Below are 15,242 nucleotides of genomic sequence, written 5' to 3'. Positions count from 1 at the left end.
ACGACAGGGTCCTGTCCCGTCCCTACGTCTAGCACTCTAGTAGAAGCTCGTAGATACGCAGTTGTGGGTTATATGGTTTCACGAGGTTGCCATTATGTATGTGTATATATATATATATATATATATATATATATATTATTTTGATAGCCGAGAGGCTTATGCATATAAAAGTATTTATATTCTCAGAAGGAAAAATGATTTTTCTTATGATTTAAGTATGAATTTGATAAAACAATGTTTAATAAGTATGATGAGTAGTAGAATGAGTGGTGCTCGGTGGTTAGCCCCGGGTACCCGTCACGGCCCCTAGTCGGGTCGTGACAATTCATCCAGGATGAGGCAGATGATGAATGGAGAAGTTGTGCCTAGTAGGTTAGCTCCGGGTACCCGTTATGGCCCTCTAGTAGGGTCGTGAAAAATATCATCCTCATCCTCAATGTCATCCCCGTCCTCATCCTCACTTTCCTCCGCATTAGATATGTAGTCGCTATCACTCGATGATGATTCTATGTAATTCGGATAATCAACACCATCGAGTAAAGGTCTTTTCCTACAGAAAATAAGTAAAAGATATTAACTACCAAACATCAAAATATATATATTATTTAATCTAAAAATGATTGACCGTTTTCAAAAGAGACATACCTCAAATCCTGCTAAAAGCTAGCAAAACAGAATTCCATTCAACAATCAATCTACATTGGATTTAGATGAGAAAGATTAAAGCTTTATTTGTTTCTACGAACTTGCTTTACGTTTCGAAACCTAGGGCTTTCTAAGCCTATAAACGTATTCTTGAACCTCATGTGAATGATTAGTGGATTCCAATCGCATAGTATAATCTATACTAGCCTAAAAGTAATTAATTAAATCAGGAAAACTGAAGTTCATACCTTTTAGAGGAAGTTCTACACGCCCCTTCTTCTTCTTTCTTGAGTTTTTAAGAATCTAGGGTTTGGAGAGTGAACTAAGGTTAATTTTATATTAGATTGATGTGATGAGAATTGATCAAGAACTTACCTTATATGTTTTGGGGAAACCCCAAGGTTGTTTCCTCTCAAAAAGTCAGCCAAGAGGAAGTGGGAAAAAGTTTTACGAAGTTAGGCTTTTATAAAATTCGGGATAAATCAATGCAGGCATAAAATTGCCTGGTACGACACCCAGCTGAAGCGCACGGTATATCTATTTTGACGGTGTCAAAATTTAGAGTTTCCTAAAAAATTGTCCTGGGGCGTCGCCCAAGGAGACGCCTAGGGCGACGCGCACGCCTAATTTTTACATTGCATCAATGATGTTCAGTAAAATAGGCATAATGTCTAGCATAGAGCTCTATTGATGATTTTGAGTTGTACGATTGATTTTAAATTGTTTTATTGGAACTGTTTTCACTAATCATTATTATATTATTTTGTTATATTACTTATTGTTCCCGAGACACTCACTGAGTACACAGTACTCAGGCATGCCATTGTTGTTTTTGACGGTATGTTAGGTAAAGAAAAAGAGCAGGTACAGACAGATCTCGCAGATTAGGAGTACTTGCCGCTTTCCAGATTATTGGTGAGCCCACACATTTGTTCGTGGGTTTTCATTAAGTAAATTATTACTTCTTAGCAGTTTCAGGCTGTGTCCTGAGTTAGTTTATTTTCTTAGAAGCTCTGTAGATAGTTATAAACTTATGGGTAGGGTCTTGGATGTCTCTTATGTTTTATGGAGGATTGTTGCCACGTTTTAATTTAAATGTTAAATAAGACCATGATCTTTAATTAGTTATTTATAACATCTCTTAAACTATTAATGAAAGATTATTAAAAATGGACTTGATGGTTATTGATCTATATGGCTTTTCCGATGTTGTTCATGACATCGGATGCCGATCACATCTTGGGTGGGTTTTGGAGTGTGACATGAACTCATAAGCATCCTCAGCCTCAGTGCCATAGAAGACTGGAACCTTCTGTCACGACCCAGCAAGGGGACGCGACGGGTACCCGGGGCTAACCACCGAGCACCGCTCACTCTGTCGCTCATTTTACTCATTTGATGCTCTTTTTATCATCTTTATACTCATAGCGGAGGAAAATCAAATTTCGTATGAAAACATAAAATACTTTCGTGTACATGTGCCCTTAGGCTATCAAAACAATATAGATATGTATACAGTAGTGATCTCGTGAGACCATCTAACCCGTACTGCGTATCTACGAGCCTCTGCTGGAGTGCTGAACATCGGGACGGGACAAGACCCCATCGTGCCCAAAAAGAAATACATATACATGGCGATATATATATATATATATATACTCAAAAGAATAATCATAAGCACCTCTGGGATAATGGGGGGCTTCCACTCAGCTGACAGCTACTACGGATCTGGATCGAGCTCTCCTCCATGTCTACCTGTGGCCATGAACACAGCGTCCAAAGAAAACAGACGTCAGTACGAACATTGTACTGAGTATGAGAGGCATAAACAATGAAATAAGACAATGATAATGGGAATGATATCAATATGGAACATCTGAATCTGACTGTCAAGTATAAAGAAAATAAGTCATGCATGCTATCTTACTCATACTTATCATCATATCCTATATGCAAAATGTATAAGCTGCCCGTCCATATCGGATCGGTGTGATAATCAATAACATTAGCCTGCGTCCAGGCCTCCCACGTCCGGGGTATCATCTCATACCGCCCACTAGTGGTGTCTGCCCATGCCATCTGGCCATTGTGTATACATATAGCTGCCCGCCTTAGCGGTGACTGCCCGGCCAACTAGGCGCGGTGTTATATCATCATCATCATAATGTGCTCATCATGGTATGCTTATCTTATCATAGTACATGCATAAGGCTCAAGATCAACTATACTCTATCGGGGTGACGTAAGGTCGTGATCCCCCGATTGCATTATGGAACAACCATGGACATTCTGCCTCACCTTGAAGGAATTAGCGTATAAGGTGAGTGTAAGCGATGAATAACATCATTAGACTTTTTGTACTTTAACTCATTACCTTGTGTAGCTAATTATAGACATAGGCTCATGGATAAGAAAGTAGTTACACTATAGGATTCATGCCATAAGAAAGAAGGGACTAGCCTCACATACCTTTGACGTTTAACTAGGCTAGCGCTTGCTTGTTCTCCTTCGATATCTCGTTTCTACCTTCAAGAGGGAATTCACATTTGCGATAATTAATCAACTATAAGAATGCACTACTATTTCTAGAGACAATTGGGCAGCACTTCCTTTGTTTATACTACTTTTCCCATATTTCATATCAACTTCAAACACCCACAACAACAATTACAATACAGCAATCGACAATCATCATTCATATACAATGACCATGATCCACCATTTCTCTTCATTTTACCCACAATTATGGTTGTGGGTTCGCTATCGTATTTTCTCATGTATCACACTTATTTCATGGTCTACATGTCATTTATAACGTATTCATACTCACAACACACTAACATTCATGATTCAATTCAACTACCATTCACTCATGGCACTATTCACTCATTTATCACCCATTTGCTATGCTTTTCTGCAATTCGGGAATCTTAACCTTCCAATACCTTAAAAAACATGAAATGGTCATGAAACTTACCTTAGATGATGGTTGAACAAGCTTTGAATGTATTTACTCCTCTAGCACCAAAACCCTACTTCACTCTTTTTGGGTTTTCATGAGAAGGATGAATTTTAGTGTGATTCTCACACTTGATTTCGTGGGTCTCATGTAATTGATCACCAATCTCCGTTGAATTCTTGTAATTGAAGAGTAGAGAGTGTTCTAGGAGTTTCTAGAGAGAAATATCGTGAATATGAAATGATTTGAATGAGCTTGGGTCTCTTTTTAATGACTTAAAATCCATTCCGGAATGAACAGTGACTGAGGTGTACAGTGTTCGTAAACCCACTTTACCGGCCGTATTATGGTTTACGGTCCGTTCTTCGCGACCGTATTTAAGCATATCAAAACCAGAAAGGTATGCGGGAGATCATGGCAATTTACGATCCAGTTTACAGGCCGTATTTCGATTTACGGACCGTATTCCAAGTCGTTTTTAACCATTTGAAGCATTTGACAGAAAGTTGAAATTTTTGAAAGGTTGGAGGACGATAGCAGTTTACGGTCCGTAAATCAATTTACAGGTCGTATTCCACTTTATGACCAACTGGGTCAAAGTGCAAACCTGCAACTTTTCATTGTACGTTCGCGGGGAAATTTTCGACGTGTAACACTTTTCCCCCCTTTTTGGAACATTCGTCCTCGAATGTTAAACACTCGGGATTCTACGAAAATTTCGCCAGAGTTTCCCCTGTAATTTGACACTACCAACCTGTCACAACAACCCATAATATCATCGCCTCACAGGGCTACATCACAATATCAACATATTTGTGGCCACACACGACCAAAAGCATATAAATAAAGCGTACATACCTCATATCATCGGCGTTTCGTCTTGGATCTCTCCCGGGGGTTGGAATAAGCGTGAGTACTTGGACTTCATACTCTCTTCCGCTTCCCAAGTCATTTCTTCCCGATTGTTGTTTTGCCACAATACTTTGACTGTCGCTACCTCTTTATTTCGATGCTTTCGCACTTGTCTATCTAGGATGGCAATAGGCACTTATTCATAGGTTAGCTTTTTCGTTATTTGCACATCGGCTATCGGGACAATATTGGTGGGATCTCCAATGCACTTGCGGAGCATCGAAACGTGGAAAACTGGGTGGACTGATTCAAGCTCCGAAGGTAGATCCAATTCATAGGCTACCTGACCCACCTATGATTTTGTAGGGTCCAATGTATCTGGGACTTAGCTTCCCTTTCTTACCAAATCTCATCACCTCTTTCATGGGTGACACTTTCTAAAATACCCAATCATTAATTTGAAATTCCAAGTCTCGTCGGCGGTTGTCCGCATAGGACTTTTGGCGACTTTGAGCTGTCAACAACCGATCTTGGATCACCTTAACTTTTTCCACCGCTTGTTGAATCAATTCAGGGCCTACTAATTGCGCTTCTCCTATTTCAAACCATCCAATTAGATATCTACATTTCCTTCCGTATAAAGCTTCATATGGAGCCATTAGAATACTGGAATGATAGCTGTTGTTATATGCAAATTCAATTAGCGGCAAATGATCGTCCCAACTTCCACCAAAATCCAGCACACATGCTCGTAACATATCTTCCAAGGTTTGAATAGTACGCTCGGCTAACCCATCCGTCTGCGGATGAAACGCCGTGCTAAGCTTCACTTGAGTGCCTAAACCTTCTTGAAAGGATTTCCAAAACTTGGCTGTAAATTGTGTGCCTCTGTCTGTGATGATGGATAATGGAACACCATGAAGTCGCACAATCTCCTTGAGATACAGCCTTGCATAATCTTCCGCTGAGTATGTGGTCCTAACTAGGAGAAAATGGGCTGCCTTCGTCAATCTGTCCACGATCACCCATATGGAATCATACTTGCCACGGGAACGAGTTAATCCCACTATAAAATCCATGTTTATCACTTCCCATTTCCAAGTAGGGATTTCTATTGCCTGTAAAAAGCCCCCTGGCTTCTGATGTTTAGCTTTAACATGTTGGCAATTTGGACATTGTGCTACAAATTCTGCTATGTCTCTCTTCATGCCATCCCACCAGTACGTCATCTTGAGATCATTATACATTTTGGTTGCACTTGGATGAATAGAATATCGAGAGCAATGTGCTTCTTCTAAAATTCGTCGGCGCATCCGCCACATTCGACACACATAACCTGCCTCGGTACCTAAGAATTCCATCCATGGAAACTTCAAACGGAGACTTTTCTTTCCCATGAGATGTGTCTCTATAACGACATAACTGCGGATCTTCGCACTGCCGTTCTTTCACTTCCATATCCAAGGACGAAATTGTGGAATCATTTATACTAATCCCAGCGTCGCCCGAATCAATTACACGCACTCCAAGATTAGCCAATCGATGAAGTTCTTGAACCATCTCTTTCCTTTCCAGAGGGACTTCACATAAACTGCCCATTGATCGGAGGCTAAGTGTGTCGGCTACTACATTCGCCTTCCCGGGGTGGTATAAAATGTTAACATCATAATCTTTTAATAATTCTAACCACCGCCTCTGTCGCAGGTTCAACTCTTTTTGCTTGAAGATGTACTGAAGACTTTTGTGATCTGTATAGATATCAACGTGCACACCGTACAAATAATGTCTCCACATTTTTAAGGCATGAATGACCGCAGCTAGTTCGAGATCGTGAGTTGGATAATTCTTCTCATGTTTCCGCAATTGTCTCGAAGAATATGCAATAACCTTACCATGCTGCATCAATACGCATCTCAATCCGACATCGGAAGCGTCACAATACACAACATAGCCATCTGGCCCTTCTGGAAGTGTTAGAACTGGGGCTGAGGTCAACCTGTTTTTCAACTCTTGGAAACTGCGCTCACAGGCATCATCCCATTGAAACTTTGCTGACTTCTGGGTTAGCTTCGTCAATGGGGCTGAAATAGACGAAAAACCCTCTACGAACCTTCGATAATAACCTGCCAAACCTAGAAAACTACGGACTTCTGTGGGCGTTGTAGGCCTTGGCCAAGTCTTCACCGCTTCAACTTTCTGAGTGTCGACTTGAATTCCATCATTGGAAATAACATGGCCCAGAAATGTTACAGAATTTATCCAAAACTTGCACTTTGAAAATTTTGCATACAATTCTCGGGCTCGAAGAATGCCAAGTACAATTCTCAAATGATCTACATGTTCTGATTCTGTGCGAGAATATACTAGAATGTCATCAATAAATACTATGACAAACAAATCCAAGAGCGTCCTGAATACATTATTCATCAGATTCATGAACACGGCCGGAGCGTTAGTTAGCCCAAACGACATCACTCGGAATTCATAGTGGCCATATCTCGTTCTGAAGGCTATTTTGGGAATATCCGCTTCTCTAACCCTCACTTGATGATAACCCGACCTCAAGTCTATTTTAGAAAACCACTTGGCACCTTGCAATTGGTCGAATAAGTCGTCAATCCTTGGAAGAGGATATTTGTTCTTTATCGTCACTTTGTTCAATTGCTTGTAATCGATGCACATCCGTAGAGATCCGGCTTTCTTTCTTACAAACAAAACTGGAGCTCCCCACGGTGATGAGCTGGGTCTAATAAATCCCTTTTCGAGCAAATCTTTTTGCTGCGCCTTTAACTCTTTTAATTCTGTCGGGGCCATTCGATAAGGAGGAATAGAAATAGGCTTGGTGTCCGGTAACACATCAATGGCGAAGTCAATCTCCCTTTCTGGAGGAATTCCTGGTAGTTCGTCTGGAAACACATTTGGGAATTCATTCACTACTGGAACTGATTGAAAAGTTGGTGGCTTTGCTTCAGTGTCATGAACCCGAACTAAGTGATAAATATAGCCCTTGGCTATCATCTTCCTTGCCTTAAGGTAGGAAATAAACCTACCTTTCGGTGATGCTGCATTACCCTTCCATTCAAGCACGGGCTCTCCCAAAAGTTGGAATCGAACTACTTTCGTTTGGCAATCGACATTGGCATAGCATGATGCCAACCAATCCATACCCATAATTACATCGAAGTCTACCATTTCCAGCTCAATCAAATCAGCTTTTGTCTGGTGATCACACATCACAACTACACAATTTTTATACACTTGCCTTGCTATCACGGGATCACCAACCGGAGTAGACACCTCAAATGGTCTGATTGACTCGGGTTTCACCCCAATACAACCAGCAACATATGGAGTAATATAAGAGAATGTAGAACCAGGATCTATCAATGTATACACATCACGGGAGAATATAGATAATATACCTGTAACTACATCCGGAGAGGACTCGAGATCCTGTCGTCCGGCTAACGCATATACGCGGGGCTGAGTGGCACCTGAAGTAGATGCTGCCCCTTGGCCTCTGCCTCGGCCTGCTATCATCTGGGGAGTCTGCCCTACCGGGCGCACCGATGAAGAGCCAGCTGCTGAACCTGTAGGCTGAACTCCAACTCTGCCACTCGTCGACGGGCAACCTGTATAACAGGCATCCGAACCCTGACGACACTTTGTCACACCCTAACCTTATTAGGGTGTGATGGGCACTCGACCCCACATACAGAGCCGAGCGAACCCGCAGACCTTGATTACACACCTAATTTTTTTTTTGAATTCTGAAAGTCAATTACAAATAAAATACATGTTGAGCTTTCAAAATTTTCTGCTTACTATTTCCAGAATTTAACAAATCTGTAATTATATAAAATTCACTATATAACACAAAATGACATATCGGCTGATGGAGCCGCTTACAGACTGACTATCATTACCCACGACGCTGTCTGCAAAGTCTCTATTACTGATCAGACATCACAGCATACATACTCTGACTCGGCAGCACTCTTGGAGGAAATGGAGTCCGCCAATCCACTGGATCATCTTCAGCTAATCTCGTCTATCCATTTGTAGGTACCTGCGCGGCATGAAACGCAGCCCCCGAAGAAGAGGGGGTCAGTACGGAATATGTACTGAGTATGTAAGGCATGAGTACAGAAACGAAACCATGACTGAGACAGATAGAACAACATACAAATAGCTTATCCAGAATACCAAACACTTATTATATTTCTTTTCCAGACACGAATCATACTTACTCATCTCGTATGCCAGACGGATTACAGAACGTACAAATTACTCAAATGATGTCATATAGCAAACGGAATACAGAATATACGGAAGGTCAGAATGCTTACTCTCCAACACAAGTCATGCATATCGGAGTCGGATATCATATCACATACGCGGTAATCCCCGGGGACATATACCACACCGGGACAAATACCATATCATACATACGGTAACCTCGGGGACAAATATCACGCCGAGGGACCGGTCACATCCTATCATATACATGGTAACCTCGGGGACAGATAACACACCGAGGAACCGGTGAACAATGCCAAGGGATGCGCACGATAACATAGGAACGTGGTCGCCACTCCTACCTTTGGCGCCACAACACATCATATTTCAGAAAATTTCCTCCGATCTCCGTCACACATCATAACATAACCACGGTACCCGGGGGCGGACAGATAACACAACACCCCGAACCCGGACACATCATACTTCATAATATATCCTCGGTAACCGGGGACGGACATATAACACAGTACCCCGGAATCGGACACATCATACTTCGGAATTCATATATGGAACCCGACCCTCAACAGAGGACTCGGCGAACCATCCGCAAGATACATACCGGCCCGGGACTCGGTGAAGGAAATCATAACATATGCACGAGCAGAATAGTGAGAAACCGAATGCACATAATTCAGACTCAATAAATTAATCAAACATATTCTCAGAATATCCATAACAGATTACTTATTACAGAATACTTATGTCAAATTACTTTTATCAGAATATTTCTATCAAAGTACTTATATCGCTTTTACTCAATCAGGATACATATTCCAAATTGCTTGTAGCATAATCTCTCATATTAGAACACTTATACCAAATACTCTCATCAGGATATTTATATCAGAATGTTCAGACCAACATACTTATGTCAGAATACGGATGTCAGATTTGCTTAAGTCAGGATTCACCTATCCAGGCTATTAGTTGCCTATATTAGGGAGAACATACAGATCACAAATAGACTCGGGATCATAGAATAGAATAACCCAAAGTATATATCAATGTCATACCCTACTTAGCTCTAGGACATGCCAAAAGAATGAAAGGGTAAGCCTTACATACCTGCGCCGCGACCAACTAGTTACGCTTGTGCCTCCAACTTGTTAATCTACATTCAAGAGGATTCATCCATTCATTAGAATCGTTGTCACATACTTGCCCTAATCTTTCAAACACATTCACTTATATTCTGTCGGAATTTCGGCAGCATCTCCCCTGTAAAATGTACCAACCCCAAGAATATGGCTCGGCCCAATTCAACAACAACCCAACCAACAACCAAGCTATGGCATCAATAATCAATTCAAGAATACATTCTAACATTAAACGCTCTTTTTACATAATCCGACAACGTCCACAATATTCCTACTAATATCAACGTTTATGCATTCGATTACTAATCCAAGACCATTCAAACAATATTCACGAATGCTTTAAGCAATTGACACAATTTTTCAAACAACCCAACAATGTACCATGGAACCCGAAATCTTCCAACTTCCATAGGAACCATCACAACACATTTCTTTCTTCAAACTTCACAAACTACACCAACAAACCACACTTTAATAACATTATTATCATGATTACAAGAAACTACATTTGATTCAAATTGGCTTCCAAAAACAGCCCGCAACAATTACGACACCATCTTAGATCATTAAGCTCTCATTTACATCACATAATCCACAACACAACAACCCAAACATACTAAATAAAATTAGTTCATTCTTTGACATGCAAAACAGTCCATTTTCGGCTAGCCCTTCAACACACACATTCCATAATTTTCATCCATTTTTTGCACATCACAACAACACATAATCATGCTAAATACACTTAATTCATCATTTCTACACACCACACACACACACGGCTAAACACACTAATCTCAACTCCAACTTGAATCATCAAGTTCTCATTTTCATCATAGGATACTTATCAACAACAATCAAATTACCATATAAAAATTATTCCATTTTTTTCCTACACAACATGTACACACACGGCCAAGCTTCCAACATGCATGTTTTCATGCTTCTCTTCCATTTTCACATACCACAACATACACAAACCATTTATAACATATAAAAGAGGATTAATTCTTACCTTTTCCTCCCAACTTCTTTACTCAACCAAAGTGCAGAAAACAATGAAACGGATGGCCTATCTTCCTAAACAATTACACCACGTTGTAGAGGGCCCTTGAATTAGTAGGAATACCACAAGAAAATAATTTTTGGGGCAAGATTTCATGGAGCCAATTTTCCATGGCTAGGGCCGAATATGGCCCCTTTTTTTTTCCTTCATCTTTCTTGTTTTATTTCTTGAATCCTCTAGAGACAAATAATGAATTGTCTTATTTTTTTCAAGACTTATACATATATATATATATATATATATATATATATATATAGTGGCATGTAAGGGGCACATGCCCCTCTCTAGATTTTTCCTTTTTTTCCATTTCTAGAATTTTCTTCTCTTTTCCTCTTCTTTTTATTTTCTAGATTTTTCTTCAAATTTCCAATACTTGTGAAATGACCATTTTGCCCCTAGCCTTTTCCAATATTTCCATGGGCCATTTTGCAAATTTTCCTTTTTCGCCCTCAACCTCTCACAATACTTCCATACTAATAATAGTCATAAACAATGTCTTCAACCACTCGTACATTGAAATAATTTTGAAAATGATCTCGCCCCTAACTTTCCACGACGGCTTTGGAATTTCCAAACGTTCAAAACACGGGCTATAACACACTGTCTGGAATGTAATCTGCCGCATTGGTTGCATCGCGGCACTGGGGGTCTCCTCCGAATATAATCTTCCCTGAGCTGGGAATCTGAAGCCCTCGAACTCTAGCCTTGTCCTGAACGGAAAGAGTGATCAAATCTCCTACCTGTGAATCGGGGAGGTGCACTTGTCCCTGACTGGCCTGAGTACCCAGAATATGTCTACCTTGATCCCCCTCTATGTTCACTGGTAGCTCCCATGGATCTGGCCCTCTTGCCTTGTCTTCTATCGACATCACGGTCGCCTCTTTGTTGTTGTTGTCGCCCCTCCAAATTCTGAGCATGGGCCTGTATTCGGGAAATATTTATCCCGTCTTGCAAGGATGCCGTCAAGCAATCTCTGAATAAATGTGGCCCTAGGCCACTCACAAATCTATGTACCTGATCTCCCATGTCGGTCACGATAGCCGGAGCATATCTAGCCAAAGAATTAAATTGCATGTTATACTCCCGGGCACTCATATTTCCTTGCCTCATATTTAGAAACCTGTCCGCCCTAGCTCGGCGGACCTCGGGTGGAAAATAGTGACGAATAAATGCATCCACGAATTCTTGCCAAACCGGAGGGGGCGCGTTCTCTCCTCTTGATAATACCCAATTGTTATACCATAAAACAGCCACATCCCGGAGTCTATAAGATGCCAACTCCACGGATTCAGTTTTGGAGGCATGGACAATCTTCAATGTCCTCATCACCTCATCTATGAAACCTTGCGGGTCTTCATCCGGCTTTGACCCGAAAAACTCCGGAGGATTGAGGCTCATAAAATCACGGGCTTTAGTACTTGCTGCCCGATCACTGGAACCCCCGCTTTGTCATTGTGCCTGTGCGGCAACCAATTGTGTTAATAACTGGATGGCCTCGGTCATTTGTTGACCCGAAGCAACTGGTGGAGGAATTGGAGTTGGAGCTCCTCCTTGCCCTTCCACATTAGGCGGGGTAGAAGAGGTATTAGATAAGGCCTCATTATGTGATTCGCCTTCTTCGATATTCATCGGAGGCTCTCTTTCTACCCGCCTCTTTGTCGTAATCCTGCCCTTCTGGGAAACTGTAGCCTTCCCCTTTAGCGGCATTCTGAAATCATAACACACTATTAGAGAGGATAAAATCTTATACACGGCTCTATCGCACGATCTCATAGAAGAAAGATGGTCATTTTTCCTAAATGCCTTGTAGCCTTTTGTTTATTGATGTGGCGCGCAACACACCATAAACAAGACTCTACTAGAAACGGCTCGTAGACACTTCCTAGGACCGAACTGCTCTGATACCACTTTTTTCACGGACCAGCTAGGGGCCGCGACGGGTACCCGGGGCTAACCACCGAGAGCCGCTCGCTCTGTCACTCATTTTACTCATTTGATGCTCTTTTTATCATCTTTATACTCATTGCGGAGGAAAATCATATTTCGTATGAAAACATAAAATACTTTCGTGTACATGTGCCCTTAGGCTATCAAAACAATATAGATATGTATACAGTAGTGATCTCGTGAGACCATCTAACCCGCACTGCGTATCTACGAGCCTCTACTAGAGTGCTGAACATCGGGACGGGACAAGACCCCGTCGTGCCCAACAAAAAATACATATACATGGCGATATATATATACACTCAAAATAATAATCATAAGCACCTTCGGGACAATGGAGAGCTTCCACTCAGCTGACAGTTACTACGGATCTGGATCGAGCTCTCCTCCATGTCTACCTGTGGGCATGAACACAGCGTCCAAAGAAAACGGACGTCAGTACGAAAATTGTACTGAGTATGAGAGGCATAAACAATGAAATAAGACAATGATAATGGGAATGATATCAATATGGAACATCTGAATCTGACTGTCAAGTATAAAGAAAATAAGTCATGCATGCTATCTTACTCATACTCATCATCATATCCTATATGCAAAATGTATAAGCTGCCCGTCCATATCGGATCGGTGTGATAATCAATAACATTAGCTTGCGTCCAGGCCTCCCACGTCCGGGGTATCATCTCATGCCGCCCACTAGTGGTGTCTGCCCATGCCATCTGGCCATGGTGTATACATATAGCTGCCCGCCTTAGCGGTGACTGCCCGGCCAACTAGGCGCGGTGTTATATCATCATCATCATAATGTGCTCGTCATGGTATGCTTATCTTATCATAGTACATGCATAAGGCTCAAGATCAACTATACTCTATCGGGGTGACGTAAGGTCGTGATCTCCCGATTGCATTATGGAACAACCATGGACATTCTGCCTCACCTTAAAGGAATTAGCGTATAAGGTGAGTGTAAGCGATGAATAACATCATTAGACTTTTTGTACTTTAACTCATTACCTTGTGTAGCTAATTATAGACATAGGCTCGTGGATAAGAAAGTAGTTACACTATAGGATTCATGCCATAAGAAAGAAGGGACTAGCCTCACATACCTTTGACGTTTAACTAGGCTAGCGCTTGCTTATTCTCCTTCGATATCTCGTGTCTACCTTCAAGAGGGAATTCGCATTTGCGTTAGTTAATCAACTATAAGAACGCACTACTATTTCTAGAGACAATTGGGTAGCACTTCATTTGTTTATACTACATTTCCCATATTTCATATCAACTTCCAACACCCACAACAACAATTACAATATAGCAATCAACAATCATCATTCATATACAATGACCATGATCCACAATTTCTCTTCATTTTTCCCACAATTATGGTTGTGGGTTCGCTATCGTATTTTCTCATGTATCACACTTATCTCATGGTCTACATGTCATTTATAACGTATTCATACTCACAACATACTAACATTCATGATTCAATTCAACTACCATTCACTCATGGCACTATTCACTCATGGCACTATTCACTCATTTATGACCCATTTGCTATGCTTTTCTGCAATTCGGGTATCTTAACCTTCCAATACCTTAAACAACATGAAATGGTCATGAAACTTACCTTAGATGATGGTTGAACAAGCTTTGAATGGATTTACTCCTCTGGCACCAAAACCCTACTTCACTCCTTTTGGGTTTTCTTGAGAAGGATGAATTTTAGTGTGATTCTCACCCTTGATTTCGTGGGTCTCATGTAATTGATCACCAATCTCCCTTGAGTTCTTGTAATTGAAGAGTAGAGAGTATTCTAGGAGTTTCTAGAGAGAAATATCGTGAATATGAAATGATTTGAATGAGCTTGGGTCTCTTTTTAATGACTTAAAATCCATTTCGGAATGAACAGTGACTAAGGTGTACAGTGGTCGTAAACCCACTTTACGGGTCGTATTCTGGTTTACGGTCTGTCCTTCGCGACCGTATTTAAGCATATCAAAACCAGAAAGGCATGCGGGAGATCATGGCAATTTACGATCCAGTTTACGGGCCGTATTTCGATTTACGGTCTGTATTCCAAGTCGTTTTTAACCATTTAAAGCATTTGACAGAAAGTTGAAATTTTTGAAAGGTTGGAGGACGATAGCAGTTTACGGTCCGTAAATCACTTTACAGGTCGTATTCCACTTTACGACCAAATGGGTCAAAGTGCAAACCTGCAACTTTTCATTGTACGTTCGCGTGGAAATTTCCGACGTGTAACACCTTCATCTTAGTGAACCTCCAAAACAAATCATGCTCATCACCGTTCAACACCAGCCCTGCCACTGGTCTAGGAAATACCTCAGGTCCTGGAGCCTCATCC

The sequence above is a fragment of the Lycium barbarum genome, chromosome 8 (genome assembly GCF_019175385.1).
Source record: "Lycium barbarum isolate Lr01 chromosome 8, ASM1917538v2, whole genome shotgun sequence".
NCBI classification, from domain to species: Eukaryota; Viridiplantae; Streptophyta; class Magnoliopsida; order Solanales; family Solanaceae; genus Lycium; species Lycium barbarum.
The sequence above is the reverse complement of the archived record's forward strand: the minus strand, read 5'-3'. Positions refer to the sequence as shown.